Source organism: Triticum aestivum, chromosome 6D, assembly GCF_018294505.1.
Source record: "Triticum aestivum cultivar Chinese Spring chromosome 6D, IWGSC CS RefSeq v2.1, whole genome shotgun sequence".
NCBI classification, from domain to species: domain Eukaryota; kingdom Viridiplantae; phylum Streptophyta; class Magnoliopsida; order Poales; family Poaceae; genus Triticum; species Triticum aestivum.
Genome location: NC_057811.1, coordinates 263,746,620 through 263,762,878, shown reverse-complemented (window position 1 = coordinate 263,762,878; position 16,259 = coordinate 263,746,620). Strand labels below are relative to the sequence as shown.

At 45.0% G+C, this 16,259-nt stretch overlaps 1 long non-coding RNA gene across 4 annotated transcripts; it reads left to right on the top strand.

The window, feature by feature from the left end:
• Positions 1-341: 341 nt before the first annotated feature.
• Positions 342-4,336, top strand: LOC123144601 (uncharacterized). 4 transcript variants are annotated; one of them, XR_006471759.1, is made up of 6 exons: positions 344-892; positions 1,530-1,631; positions 1,739-1,887; positions 1,974-2,115; positions 2,762-2,880; positions 3,833-4,336. It is a non-coding gene; the product is annotated as an uncharacterized lncRNA (long non-coding RNA). The 4 variants fall into 4 exon arrangements; XR_006471760.1 differs by having other exon boundaries at positions 342-892; positions 1,739-2,115; XR_006471761.1 differs by lacking the exon at positions 1,530-1,631 and having other exon boundaries at positions 346-892; positions 1,739-1,868.
• Positions 4,337-16,259: the final 11,923 nt, after the last annotated feature.

Below are 16,259 nucleotides of genomic sequence, written 5' to 3'. Positions count from 1 at the left end.
TCACGTTTGCAAAGTTTACTCTCAGACTGTCCACTTTTTACAAAAGAAACATCGTCCACAGTTCTTTCAGACTATCCAGTTTCTAGAAAAGAAACATTGTCCATAATTCTTTCATTAGAAATGCACTGTGCATAGTAGAATACATATACTGAACGTCACTGGTCCCACCATGCTAATTGTTCGCCTTCCTTTTTATGTAGTCTTCTCGACTTCTGAGTAGAATTTTTCTGTCTTATATTTCTATAAAAGTTCATTTCTTCTGCTAGTGAAATATTATGGGATTTAGACCAAAAAAAGGCCCATGCAGATGGACATAGCGACCACACATCTTTCCTATGCACCGTAAAAACATTCCTCTTTCCCCTTCACACTTTCACACAGTCACATGTTCCTCTTGCCCGATCCCCTTTCTCTCTTTCAGTCTTCCCTACTCTCTCCGGTCACTCCAACATTTCTGCCGCCGGCGCCGAATAGCTCCCATCAGCTTTCTTCCTTGATTCTGTGCCTTGAGCTTGCTCGTCCGCACCTGCAGCCACCCCCACATCTCGATTCTCTGTTGCAGCCACAGGGTGCCCCACAGCTCGATTCGCCGTTCCAGCCACAGTGTGACCTTCGACGGCGGCTGGTTTTTCTCCTCGTGTGCATCCTCGGTCTCCTAGGCTGGTAAATAGTGATGGAGGGGTAGCAGGGCCCAAGCTGGAGCTGCGCAAGGGAGGAGGCGAGATCATCGATCTGCGCGGTGTTGTTCCTGTCAGCGTTCATGCAGGTGATGTGGGCGTGGATTTCGTCTCCCGCTGTCAGCTTTGATCCATCTTTAGTATGAGGATGGTGGAGACATTTTCTGCCCCTTGAGCGCCAGACGCATCCTACACATCGGCGACATTCTTCGAAGGTTCTCATTTTCCTTTTTCTAACTTTGTCATATACTTTTTTTCGTAACCGGTTTCTTTGTTTGTGCGGTTGAACCAATATAATGTAATTAAGGGAATGCTTGTTAGAGAAAAATGTTTTCCCACTTTCCCTTGAAATCATGGAAAAACATGTGATTCTGTTTTTAAGTATAAGGTACTGGAGATAATAATTAGTGAGTGAAAATCAAAAAGAATGCAAGTATATTTCTACGCACACATGATAACTGAACATGTGAGGTTCGTGGGGGCGTTGTTGTCCCCAAGCTCCGACTCGGACGCGTAGTCACTGTCCCAAAGTGAGGCAGCTCAAAAATTTGTCTTCGTCTGCAGCAGAGGCAGTCGGGCTTGGTCATCGAATATTTTTGCTCCTCTTTGTTCAGATGTTGTTCGGAGTTCAAACTACCAAAGATCCTCGAGTGGTCTTCTTTTTGCTCCACTTTGTTGTAATTAATCTCTTCATTCAATAGCCTGTTTCCAAGTTCAATTATTTCTGAAGAAAGTGGGAGCTCAATTTCGGGGTTTACCTTGAGTTTATTTTCGAGCTTGTCTCTAATTCCACCAAGGCCTGTCCTTGTTTCTGTGAATTTGTGGCATAACATTGGTCTTCTGACTTGGCAGTGGCATAATATTATTGTGAATAGTTGTCCTAGGTGGTTGCCAATCGCCCACTGAAGCCACTCTGTTGTCATTGAGAAATCCTAGTGCTTCGCAAGCATATCTGTATGATGTGTGGACAACTCCATTTACTGTTCTCATGTCTTAGAAACATGTGCATCCTTTCTTGAGTTTAGTAGTATTCACATGTACTTTTTTTTTTCTGATTGCAGGATGGGCATAATATATCCTTCCAACTGATCTTCATTTCTTCCTTTTGCTTCACTTCGTGTCTTTCTTCTTCCATACCTATTTTGACGGGAACTCTGCATATGTTAATTCTCTGGCTTCCTCACACATCTTGTGTGTCTCCATCTACTGTGTAAATTTAGTGATTATCCCTCCTTTCCTTATTGTCTTTGTTTAATCTGTAGAATCTGCTAAAATGACTTGTTGCTCATTTTCCAGGTGGAAAGTTAATCTTTCAATGCAGGGATCTCTGAAGTGCATTTCAAATTGAAATATTCTCCAACACGTGTCATCTCTTGATCTCATTGTTTCGTATTAGCACCGCGGATTGGTCATCACCTTTATTTATGTATTTAAAAAGGTATCTTTTTTTATAAAGATCATCTGCACACCTCTTCATTTGTATGTGCTTGATATTTTCCAGTAAATTTATATTGTATGGGGTACATAATGTTGCTTCATGTATACTACTACCAGTCGTGCATCATTAGTGGTAAAGTTTAGAACCAAATGGATGATAATACACATGCGAGTAGAACTTTGTGAAGATTTTCTTACCTCACTTGTATCAAAGGTTGTCCTTTTGGTGTAGTTGCGTAGTGTGGGACATCCTCATGTATGATCAAAGACTGACTATTTTTCTTGTCTGCAATATCATTCTCCTTTTGAATCTTGCCATTTTTGTTGATTGTCTGGATTTGCATCAATAAGATAACAATGCAAAATATTGTTTTTCTTGTCCAAGTTGAAATCAATTAGGAACCTCTTGTGCCTAATTGGAAGTGTTACCTTTTTAGTTGTAACATTCTCGTGGTATAAGATATAAAAGATTCGCAATTAGTAATGGGTCACCTTGTTAGATTGCATATTTGATTTGTTTTAACCACCTTGGTAGGTTTCTCAAATTCCTTGCTGTGTGGACGACCTTTTGTTTTCATTCTTTATTCCTGCACAATAGAGAATGCAAATATAAAGTTAAAGAGGACCATATTATAATATTATTACAGAAAGTGGCAGGCGACGGACGACTACAAAGATCAATGGCGATGCGCCTGCTGTTCTTTGGACCGAGGAGAGTACCTTGCTCTGCTGCTTCAGACCTGGGCCGACCTTGCTCGTCCAAATGGTGGGTTGACCACTGATTACATATTACTTCTCAAGTTTAGGATGATCTGTTATTTTTTTTTTACTTTTTACCTTCTAAATATTCGTTTTTCACTGAAGTAAAGGAGACCAACTTTGTGCCGAAATCTTTAATGTTAAAGAGGATCTTAAGTTCCAATCATCACGCGAAGACACAAATATTGAGTATTTTTTTAGTAGCAGCCAGCCTAAGCCATATCTACCTGATTAATGAGGTACTTCATTTAGACATCATTATTGAGGTACCGAGTCAAAATATTATGTGAACCATTATCTGTTCTACAAACTCTAAATGGATAGTCAACAGGAGATTTGGGGGCTGGTGACCGATGCAGGAAGACTATGCTGAAGTGCCACTTGTTGGATTCCCTGCTAGCTTGCTTAGAAAATAGAAGATTGATTAGATTGTCGTATTACCAAATAGTCTTGATGCAAGCTTCCTTTTGTGTTTAGTGTTAACATGACTGTGAATAGTGGGCATAAAGTAATTCGACATTGTTAAATCACAACCATTAAAATTCCTAGATGAGGTCATGTGCTAGCTGAGAACGTATGGGTTACATAGCGTCTCAAGAAACCAAAGTAGTTAGCAACATGCAATGTGCTTTCTCACCATTTTCAGTTCATCCCTTTCTAGTTGTAGAGCATTGGTCTCGTGTTAAACTCAGCACCGTCCTACATGTGTAAACATTAGTAAACCAAAACTTAATCATTAAGGTATGCAATCGAGGGTGATGGTTAGTTGAATTGATGTGAGAGATAAAATCCATGACAAGGGACTTGCCAGGGGCATGCATGCGTGTATTAGACATCATCAACTTCACCTTCTCATGGCCATCCTTGCCAAAGTGTATACGTTACATCTCAGGTCTTTTTATTTACAAGTATAATTTCCTCTTTGTATGTCGTTGGTGTCTAACACGTTTGGGGCACAGGCTGCAACCATCTGCACTGATGATCGATGTCATATGGAAATCATGTGGGAATAAGCATGCGCTCTCCAATCTCCATGGACGCCAGTGCCTCGTCTGCCTCCATCTGCACCCGCCGCTGCAGCGTGGCCCCGGCGTCTTACTCTCCGATGTTGCTGCTGCCATGGTGTCGTAAGCATCTGTCTGCTGCTCAACTGCAGCGTACCACCACTTGAAGCGGCTGTAAGAGTCCTAGGGCAAAATCCATCCCCATGCAAGCTTCCTCCACAGGGCATGGTGGCGGCGTGCGAAAAAAGGAGTCGAAAACCTGGGCGAGGGATCTTTTCCTCTTATTTTTGTGTTTGTGAAATCGTGTGGATCCTGAGAAATTGCATGAATCTGTGTAACGTGAATGTAATTTTTTTCTATGTACGTGTAAGCTAAAAAAGATTTATGTACGTGTATATGCCAACTCACGTGCACATATGGGTCATTTTTTAATAGAATTGAGAGACTGTTTAGAATTGAGAGATTGTTTCTGATTTGGTGCGTAGGGTAATATGGGTCCACCCGGTTATGAAGATCTAACAGTTCTAGATTGATCAATGGAATTAGGCCCACTGAATTAAAGGTCGGATGTTTCTAATTATTGTGGTATTTTCTAGACTAATTATCTTTTTTCTGGTTAACCCGTCAAGTACTTTTAAAATATAAATAGATAATATGCAAATCAAATTCTTGTAGTAAGAGAACTCATCTAATGAGTTTAGGTTTAGCATCTTTTTTTTCCATAAAATATTTAATAGCAGCATGATCAGTGTGAACAGTTACTTTAGAATCAACATATAAGGTCTGAACTTGTCACAAGCAAATACAATTGCTAAAAATTCTTTTTGATAATTTCTCTGGGCACTGTCTAGAGTTTTACTAGCATATTGGATAACATTTAATTTCTTATCAACTCTTTGTCCTAGAACAACACCTATAGCATAATCACTAGTATCGCACATAATTTCAAAAGGTAAATTCCAATCAGGTGGCTGAACAATAGGTGCAGAAATCAATGCTTTCTTAAGGATTTCAAATGCTTCTACACAATCATCATCAAAGACAAAAGTAACATCTTTTTGTAAGAGATTAGTCAGAGGCCTAGAAATTTTAGAGAAGTCCTTAATGAACCTCCTATAAAAACCGGCATGACCAAGGAAACTTCTTACACCTTTAACGTCCTTGGGACATGACATCTTTTCAATAGCATCAACTTTAGTTTTATCAACTTCAATACCTTTTTCCGAAATTTTATGCCCGAAGACAATACCTTCATTAATCATAAAGTGGCACTTCTCCCAATTCAAGACAAGATTAGTGTCTTCACATCTCTGTAAAACTCGATCAAGGTTGCTCAAGCAATCATCAAAAGAAGTTCCATATACGGAGAAATCATCCATGAAAACCTCAACAATCCTTTCACAAAAATCAGAGAATATAGCCATCATGCATCTTTAAAAGGTAGCAGGTGCATTGCATAAACCAAAAGGCATACGTCTATAAGCAAAGGTACCGAAAGGGCAATTTAAAGTGGTCTTTTCTTGATCCTCCTTTGACACAGGTATTTGAGAGAAACCAGAATAATCATCTAGAAAGCAAAAATGTGTATGTTTGAATAATCTTTCTAGCATTTGATCAATAAAGGTAAAGGTTAATGATCCTTTTTAGTAGCTTTACTTAGTTTGTGAAAATCAATTACCATTCTATAACCTGTAACAATTCTTTGTGGGATCAATTCATCTTTATCATTAGGAACAACAGTAGTACCTCCCTTCTTAGGGACACAATGGATAGGACTTACCCACTGACTATTAGCAACGGGATAAATTATACCTGCCTCCAGAAGCTTTAGTATTTCTTTTCTTACCACTTCTTTAATCTTAGGATTTAACCGTCGTTGGTGATCAGCAACTGGTTTAGAGTCTTTCTCCAATTTTATTTTTGCTGGCATAAAGTGGGACTAATGCCCTTAAGATCATCAAGAGTATATCCAATAGCAGCCGATGCTTCTTCAGAGTTTTCAATAATTTCTGTTCTTCATGCTCTGAAAGGTTAGCACTAATAATAACAAGATATATATTTTTCTCATCAAGATGAGCATATTTAAGAGTATCCGGTAATGGTTTAAGCTCAAACACGGGATCACCCTTGGGTGGAGGAGGATCCCCTATGATTTCAACAGGCAAGTTGTGTTTCAAAATAGGTCCCTATTTAAAGAATACTTCATCTATTTCCCTTCTTTCATTCATAAACATATCATTTTCATGGTCGAGCAAATATTGTTCTAAAGGATCATTAGGAGGTACGACAATAGAGGCAAGACCAATAATTTCATCTTTACTAGGCAATTCTTTATCATGGGGTTGTCTACAAAATTTAGCAAAATTAAACTCATGAGACATATCCCCCAAACCAATAGTAACAACATCCTTTTTGCAATCTATCCTAGCATTAACAGTATTCAAGAAGGGTCTACCAAATATAATGGGACAAAAGTTATCTTGTGGGGAACCAAGAACAAGAAAATCAGCAGGATATTTAACTTTCCCACACAAGACCTCAACATCTCTAACAATCCCAACTGGTGAAATAATGTCTCTATTGGCAAGCTTAATTGTAATATCAATTTCCTCGATCTCAGCAGATGCAATATCATGCATAATTTCTTTGTATAAGGAATGAGGTATTGCACTTGCACTAGCACCCATATCACATAAGCCATGATAACAATGATCTCCTATTTTAACAGAAATAACAGGCATGCCTACAACATGTCTATGTTTATTTTTAGTATCAGGTCTAGCAATTCTAGCAGCTTCATCACAGAAGTAAATAACATGCCCATCAATATTATCGGCCAAGAGATCTTTAACCATAGCAATACTAGGTTCAACTTTAATTTGCTCAGGGGGTGTAGGTGTTCTAGTGTTACTCTTACGAACCACAGTTGAAGCTTTAGCATGATCCTTTATTCTAACAGGGAAAGGTGGTTTCTCAATATAAGCAATAGGAACAACAGGATCAACATTATAAGTGATAGTCTTTTCTTCAACTTTAATAGGTGCAACTACTTTTACTTCAATGGGAGGATTATATTTAAACCACTTCTCCTTAGGGAGATCAACATGAGTAGCAAAGGATTCACAGAAAGAAGCTACTATCTCAGAGTCAAATCCATATTTAGTGCTAAATTCACGGAAAACATCGGTATCCATAAAAGATTTAACACAATCAAACTTAGGTGTTATACCTGACTCCTTACCTTCGTCGAGATCCCAATCTTCAGAGTTGCGTTTAATTCTTTCCAATAAATCCCATTTGAATTCAATAGTCTTCATCATAAAAGAGCCAGTACAAGAAGTATCGAGCATGGAGCGATTGTTGAGAGAAAGCCGAGCATAATTTTTTTGAATAATAATATCTATTGAGAGCTCATGATTGGGACATGAATATAACATTGACTTAAGCCTCCCCCAAGCTTGAGCGATGCTTTCTCCTTCGCGAGGCAAAAAATTATATATATAATTACGATCACGATGAACAAGATGCATAGGATAAATTTTCTGATGAAATTCCAATTTCAATCGGTTGTAGTTCCATGATCCCATATCATCACATAGCCTAAACCATGTCAATGCCTTTCCCTTCAAAGATAAAGGGAAGACCTTCTTCTTGATAACATCCTCGGGCATACCTGTAAGCTTAAATAATCCACAAACTTCATCCACATAGATTAGGTGCAAATCGGGATGTAATATTCCATCACTTGTGAAAGGATTAGCTAGCAGTTTCTCTATCATACCCGAAGGAATTTCAAAGTAAACATTTTCAGTAGGTTGAGGAGCAACTCTTTGCTCTACTGGTTGGGGTGAAGATACCCCTAACAAGCCCCTCAAAGGATTATGTTCCATAGTAACAAGTGACAGTAAATTTCAGCACACTATATAAATTTTTTTTCCTTACCAAATTCCACCTACCAAAGGCGCTCCACTCCCCGGCAACGGCGCCAGAAAAGAGTCTTGATGACCCACAAGTTTAGGGGATCTATCATAGTCCTTTCGATAAGTAAGAGTGTCGAACCCAACGAGGAGCAGAAGGAAATGACAAGCGGTTTTCAGTAAGGTATTCTCTGCAAGCACTGAAATTATCGGTAATAGATAGTTTTGTGATAAGGTAATTTGTAATGGGTAACAAGTAATAAAAGTAAACAAGGTGCATCAAGGTGGCCCAATCCTTTTTGTAGCAAAGGACAAGCCTGGACAAACTCTTATATAGAGAAAAGCGCTCCCGAGGACACATGGGAATTATCGTCAAGCTAGTTTTCATCACGCTCATATGATTCGCGTTCGTTACTTTGATAATTTGATATGTGGGTGGACCGGTGCTTGGGTACTGCCCGAGGACACATGGGAATTATCGTCAAGCTAGTTTTCATCACGCTCATATGATTCGCGTTCGTTACTTTGATAATTTGATATGTGGGTGGACCGGTGCTTGGGTACTGCCCTTTCTTGGACAAGCATCCCACTTATGATTAACCCCTATTGCAAGCATCCGCAACTACAAAAGAAGTATTAAGGTAAACCTAACCATAGCATGAAACATATGGATCCAAATCAGCCCCTTACGAAGCAACTCATAAACTAGGGTTTAAGCTTCTGTCACTCTAGCAACTCATCATCTACTTATTACTTCCCAATGCCTTCCTCTAGGCCCAAACAATGGTGAAGTGTCATGTAGTCGACGTTCACATAACACCACTAGAGGAGAGACAACATACATCTCATCAAAATATCGAACGAATACCAAATTCACATGACTACTTATAGCAAGACTTCTCCCATGTCCTCAGGAACAAACGTAACTACTCACAAATCATATTCATGTTCATAATCAGAGGGGTATTAATATGGATAAAGGATCTGAACATATGATCTTCCACCAAATAAACCAACTAGCATCAACTACAAGGAGTAATCAACACTACTAGCAACCCACAAGTACCAATCTGAGGTTTTGGGACAAAGATTGGATACAAGACATGAACTAGGGTTTTAGAGGAGATGGTGCTGGTGAAGATGTTGATGGAGATTGACCCCCTCCCGATGAGAGGATCGTTGGTGATGACGATGGCGATGATTTCCCCCTCCCGGAGGGATGTTTCCCCGGCAGAACAGCTCCGCCGGAGCCCTAGATTGGTTCCGCCAAGGTTCCGCCTCGTGGCGGCGGTGTTTCCTCCCAAAAGTTTGCTTATGATTTTTTCCAGGGTAAAAGACTTCATATAGCAGAAGATGGGCACCGGAGGCCTGCCAGGGGGCCCACGAGGCAGGGGGGCGCCCCTCACTCTCGTGGCCAGGGTTTGCCCCCCCTCTGGTTGATTCTTTCTCCAGTATTTTTTATATATTCCAAAACGTGCCTCCGTGAAGTTTTAGGACTTTTGGAGCTGTGCAGAATAGGTCTCTAATATTTGCTCCTTTTCCAGCTCAGAATTCCAGCTGCTGGCATTCTCCCTCTTCATGTGAACCTTGTAAAATAAGAGAGAATAGGCATAAGTATTGTGACATAATGTGTAATAACAGCCCATAATGCAATAAATATCGATATAAAAGCATGATGCAAAATGGACATATTAGCGCCCGGCGCCCTTCTCGGGCAAGGCTCGGGACCTCTCTTCTGGAGGGCCTCAGACCTAGCCAACATCACGTGGGAGGCACTCGGGCACCACGTGCAGGCATGCTTTGCTGCACGTTTCCCTCAAGAGGGCACTGGGCGAGGAGCGCCCGGTGCTCAGGAGTTCAACGTCAAGGCAACCCAGGAGCTTCAAGAAGCAAGGACCATGCGCGACGACTGCCGTCCACCACCCGGCGCAGCTCCCCATCCTGGCGAGGACGGCGGGCTGCGCATCTGCATCGACACTCCAGGGCTCAACAGGGCCGCATCTCAGGAGCGCTTCTGGCCTTTGCGCGTCGGGCGGTGCGAGGGTCCACCTCACAGCTACGTCCGCATGCCATTTGGCTTGCCGAACTTGGCGGCCGCCTTCCGGCGCCACCTGCGGGGTGTCCTGTCGGCTCAGGAGGCCAGACATCACGTAGTCTGGGAGGAGATGGCGATGGTCCTCGAAGACCCGCCCGAGCCCCCAGAGCCTCCCGAGGCTCAGGGTCCTGGCGGCTCGTGAGGAGCAACTCCTTCATCGCGCGCCTTCGGCTACCTCAACACTCCTTAGACAACGGTACCAGATGACACTTTCCAAGTTTACTCAGCTGGGAGCGCCCCCCGGGCTGCACCATTCCCAGGTCGCACGGGCCTATCCCTGCGACATGTAGCTTTCTGCATCTTTAGCTTACTCTGTCAGGGGCGCCCCTCGGGCTGCATCATCCCCAGGCCGCTCGGGTCCGTCCCGGTGGCATGTATTGTTCTTACATCTATCTGAACTAGCTTGTTCCCTCGCATGAGTTACCTATGATTACCACCTGCCTGCCCGGCACTTCGATGCCGTGAACGTCATGCGCCCTAGCAAGCCCGCCCATGACCACCTCATGACTAAGGACTGGCATGGCGTCTGTGCTCGGGTCCGTCCCTGCAACACCGTCAAACCCAAGAGGCTGAGCTCTGGCTCGCGGGCCCGCTCCCGTGTACATCACCTCCCATGGCCCTTGGTGCCTTGTTCTCGCATGAGCTAATCATGGATGGACAGGCTAGGGTTGGCGACCCGATGCCTCGCCACCGCGGGAGCCGCGCGCCGGTTGTCTTTCTTTAGGATCCCTCGCATGAGAAGACTAGGCACGGCGTCTGTTCTCGGGTCCGTCCCTGCAGTGTTGATAAACCCAACGACTGAGCTCTGTCTGGCGGGCCTTCTCATGTGATCGCCTCAGGAGATTGCCTAACCATCTCGCAGGACCACTACAACCATCAAGAATCAAGACCAGGCGCAACCCGCCTTGAGGTAGGGCCTCGTGAGTCCTGCACTGGCTCACGAGTGCCCAGACACACCTCGTCTAGCCCTGCCGTGCAAGCCATGCGTTAGGGCGGGGCTGTACACGCCTCGGGGGCTCTACTCAGAGGGAGCCCTCACCCACGCAACAGTGGAAGCACCATGCTCCGCGCTGGCAGTCGACATGGTCGAGGAGCGGCTATGCCCGTGCAAGTGCGGAAGCGCTACGCTCCGCGCTGGTGATAAATAACTAAGGGCGGCCCCATGGACGTACCAACCTCAGGGAGCCACCAGGCTTAGTTCCAGCCTCACCGCAACGCTTCCCCCTCGGGAGAGCCGCGCGAGGGGGCTGGGCACGGGGGATGCGCTTGGGTCACGCCCAAGCATACGCCGCCCTGCCAGGTCCTTCAGACCTGGTCGTCACTATTGGGGAACATAGTAAAATCAAAAAATTTCCTACACACACGCAAGATCATGGTGATGCATAGCAACGAGAGGGGAGAGTGTTGTCTACGTACCCTCGTAGACCGAAAGTGGAAGCGTTATGACAACACGGTTGATGTAGTCATACATCTTCATGATCCGACCGATGCTAGTACCGAAAGTACGGCACCTCCGCGATCTGCACACGTTCGGCTCGGTGACGTCCCATGAACTCTTGATCCAGTTGAGTGTCGGGGGAGAGCTTCGTCAGCACGACGGCACGATGACGGTGATGATGAAGCTACCGGCGCAGGACTTCGCCTAAGCACTGCAACGATATGACCGAGGTGGATTATGGTGGAGGGGGCACCGCACACGGCTAAGACAATGTCTGTTGTTGTATTCTAGGGTGCCCCCTGCCCCTGTATATAAAGGAGCAAGGGGGGAGGCTGGCCGGCCCTAGGGCGCGCCAAGGAGGGGAGGAGTCCTCCTCCTAGTAGGAGTAGGACTCCCCCTTTCCTAGTCCTACTAGGAGGGGGAAGGGGGAAGGAAGGAGAGGGGAAGGGAGAGGGAAAGAGGGGCCGCACCCCCCTCCCCTAGTCCAATTCGGACTCCCTTGGGGGGGCACCTCCTGGCTGCTGCCCTGTCTCTCTAAAGCCTACTAAGGGCCCAATAACTCCCCCCCCGGGGGGGGGGGGTTCCGATAACCCTCCAGCACTACGGTTTTATCCGAAACCTCCCGGAACACTTCCGGTGTCCGAACATAGCCGTCCAATATGTAACACCCCGCATGTAACTTTCCATAATTGTAACTCCAACTCTTGCCATTTTCGTCTATGTGTTATGATATTCCCTCCGTGGTCGGGTTTTGTTTGTCGTTTTGTATTTTGTTCATGTCATGCATTTCATATCATGTCATCATGTGCATTGCATTTGCGTACGTGTTCGTCTCATGCATCCGAGCATTTTCCCCGTTGTCCGTTTTGCAATCCGGCGCTCCCATCTCCTCCGGCGCACCCCTCTTGTTTTCTTTTGTGAGCGGGTGTCAAACGTTCTCGGAATGGACCGAGGCTTGTCAAGTGGCCTTGGTATACCACCGGTAGACCACCGGTCAAGTTTCGTTTCATTTGGAGGTCGTTTGGTACTCCAACGGTTAACCGGGTAACCGCAGATGCCTTCTGTGTGTTGCATAAAAACCCCCCTCAAAACCAGCCCAAAACCCCTCCAAGTCATCTCCATGCTGTAGGTCATTCGATCACGATCGTGTGGGCGAAAACCGCACCTCATTTGGACTCTCCTAACTCCCTCTACCTATAAATTAGTGTCTCTCCCGAAATCCTACCGCAGTCCAAACCCTAGCCGCCTCCCTCCGCACGCCGGACACGTCCGCCCGGCGCCGGACGAAACCCGTGCCGCCACCTCCAGCCAATCACGAGCTGCCACGTCAGCAGCCCGTACGCCGCCGCCGAAGCCCGCGGGCCCAGCGCCGGCCCCCGCGAGCCCGCGCGCCTCGCTCGCCGCCCGCGCCCTCCGCCTCCCGCGCCGCCGCCGCCCTCCGCCGCGGTCGCCGCCGCCGGCCGCCGTGCCCCGCTCGTCGCCCGTGCCCGCCGTTCCCGCGCGCCGCCGCCGCCCGGGGCGCGCCTCCCGAGGAACCGCCCCCGTCGCCGTCCTCCTTCCTCCCGTTCGCCGTCCGGCGCCGTCGCCCCTTCCTCTCCCGTCGCCGTGGCCCGAGCAGCCCTCGATCCCGATCTGGTCAAAGGCGCGGTTGACTTTCCTGAGACCCCGATTTTCTCTGTCTTTGCAATTTTACAGCATGTGCACCTGTTTATCATGGCATAACTCTTTGTACATAGCTCCGTTTCGTGCGTGTAATATGTCAAATTGTTCGCCTCGTGATGCTCTACATTTTGTTCAATTGCACCATGTTCATTAGAGATCATCTTGATGCCCAAATCTCTGGTGCAAGAGTGCTAGTTGCTGTTATCTACTGGTTCTTAGCAGAACTTGGAGATTTGTCATTTTTGTATCATTTATTCTGTGCATCTTATGAGCATGAGCTCTACATGTGTTTTGTTGTATGCCATGCCATCTTTCCAAAGATGTATGCCATGTATTTTTGTGATCTCTGTGGTGACTAGCACAAGCATGCAAACTAGGCTCCGTAATGTTTCTGATTTCAGGGACTTGGTAATTTCTCCGAGTCTTTGTCTGCTGTTATTTTGTTGCCATGTAAACTTGATGCTACAGAGAGATCCATGCATTTCTTGGAGATGTTCAGTAAGGATGTTTTGTAGATATTATTGTAATCGATCCATTACTGCCCTTGCTTGCAATTATGGAGTGCCATAGCATGACTCAATATTGATCTACTTTTGCTATAAAATATTTCTGGCAGATTGTTTACGTGTTATTCATCTTTGCCAAGCTTGTTGTAGTTGATCCATATATGTTATGCTTTTGTTCTTGCCATGGATAGCTTCATAAACATGCCATCTTGCTGTAGGTATGCTTGTTTTGTCATGCATTGCTTTGTGGTGAGTGCATCAAGCTCACCAAGATGCCTTCATATTATTGTTTCTGCCATGCTCTGTTTTCTGCCAAGTCTGAAACCTGTTAACGAAACTTGCTATGTTTACAAGGTTGCCATCATATCTTCTGGTGCTTTTTGGCTTATGGTCAGTAAGGGACTTTTGTCATATGCTTTTAGTAGAATACTGCACTGCCTTGTTTTGCCATATTAAGTTCCTGTAGCATGTTGATTTCGTGCTCTGAACATTGCTACCTGATGCTGTTTTCTGCCATGTCCAGTATTTTCACCAAGTCTGTGAACCTGTTATCTTTTGCACTTTTGCCATGCTTGTTTGAGATTCTTATGTTGGGATCTAGCCGTAGCTCAGTGTTCATTTTTTGTCAAGCATATCCTGTAGATTACTGTCATATGATTTGTTGCTATGTTGGAGTGCTGTAGCATTGTTACTTGTTGCATTCTAAGTGCTATCTTGCTGTTAATCGCAGATTCGTGTCATTCTTGTTTTGCTTGCCATTTGCAAACCGTGCATCCGTTTCCGGTGATCTTTATATCGATCTCGACCGAAATCATCTAATCTTTCCAGTGGCATGCTTGGTTTGCCAAGTTACTGCCTTGTTCATCATTTTCCTTCTGGAGCACGCATATGCATAGCATATCATATCTTGCATATCATACATGTTTTGCATCATGTTGCTTGTGCATTTCTCGTGATTGATTGTGGTTCCATTGCTTGTGTTCTTGTCTTGGGTAGATCCGGGAGACGAGTTTGTGAACGAGGAACCTATTGAGTACGCTTACGAGGATCAAGCTTTCGACAACTCTGAGAACCTTGCAGGCAAGATGACCACCCCTCGAAATAACTTCTATCTTTGCTTTGCTAGTTATTCGTTCTATTGCCATGCTGCGCTACCTACCACTTGCTATATCATGCCTCCCATATTGCCATGTCAGCCTCTAACCATCCTTTCCTAGCAAACCGTTGTTTGGCTAAGTTACCGCTTTCGCTCAGCCCTTCTTATAGCGTTGCTAGTTGCAGGTGAAGTTGAAGTTTGTTCCATGTCGGAACATGGATATGTTGGGATATCACAATATCTCTTTTTTAATTAATGCATCTATATATTTAGTAAGGGTGGAAGGCTCGGCTTTATGCCTGGTGTTTTGTTCCACTCTTGCCGCCCTAGTTTCTGTCATACCAGTATTATGTTCCTTGAGTTTGCGTTCCTTACGCGGTCGGGTGATTTATGGGACCCCCTTGACAGTTCGCCTTGAATAAAACTCCTCCAGCAAGGCCCAACCTTGGTTTTACCATTTGCCACCTAAGCCTTTTCCCCCGGGTTTTCTAGAGCCCGAGGGTCATCTTTATTTTAAACCCCCGGGCCAGTGTTCCTCTGAGTGCTGAGTTCTCGTGACTCACAGATTCTACCAAAACAGTTGCAGGTGCCGACGATGCCAGTGCAGATGATGGGATCGATCTCAAGTGGGAGTTCGATGAGGAACGTGGTCGTTACTATGTGTCTTTTCTTGATGATCAGTAGTGGAGCCCAGTTGGGACGATCGGGGATCTAGCATTTGGGGTTGTCTTATTTTCATTTGGATCTTGACCGTAGTCGGTCTATGTGTGTACTTTGGATGATGTATGGATTATATTTATGTATTGTGTGAAGTGGCGATTGTAAGCCAACTCTTTATCCCATTCTTGTTCATTACATGGGATTGTGTGAAGATGACCCTTCTTGCGACAAAACCACAATGCGGTTATGCCTCTAAGTCGTGCCTCGACACGTGGGAGATATAGCCGCATCGTGGGCGTTACAAGTTGGTAATCAGAGCCATCCCGGACTTAGGACCCCCTGCTTGATCGAATCGCTGGCGTTGTTGAGTCTAGAACAAAAATGTTTTGAGTCTTAGGATTATATATATCGGAGAGTAGGATTCTTTTTACTCCTCAGTCCCTTCGTCGCTCTGGTGAGGTCTCCTGACGTAGAAGTTTTGACTCTTCTCTCCTCAAATTTCACTAATTTTTTTTAGGATCACGCGGGTATCTTGGAATCGTTCCGATGGTTTTGTGACGAGAACATTGTTCTTGGTGCCTCCTGACATTTAGGGGTTGTGGCAGTGTCCCGGGGAGTTGAGCTCCGAGGTGTTGTCGTCACAATTTTATCGTTGCAGTTCTGGAATACCTGAGTTTCGCCGACATCGAAATCTCTTTTATGCAGTTGTTGGTGAGATCACCTCGACGCCACCCAGTACTGGGGCGGGAGTTCGGGAGTATTGCCATAACTTGTATAACGGATGCTTTTCGAAGGTTGAGGTAAACGATTTCCGAAGGTTTCTTGGTTATGTGTTGACGGATGGATACAGCTGGATCTAGGGATTGCTAGTTTGGGTGATATATTTTGTGTCCCCTGTATCCCCAACACCAGATTGCATAACCAGAAAGTTTCGGGAGTTTATAAGTGGGAATTCAAGTAGCCTTAGGATATCTTTCCGACAGACGCATGATATGAGATTGGGGTTCG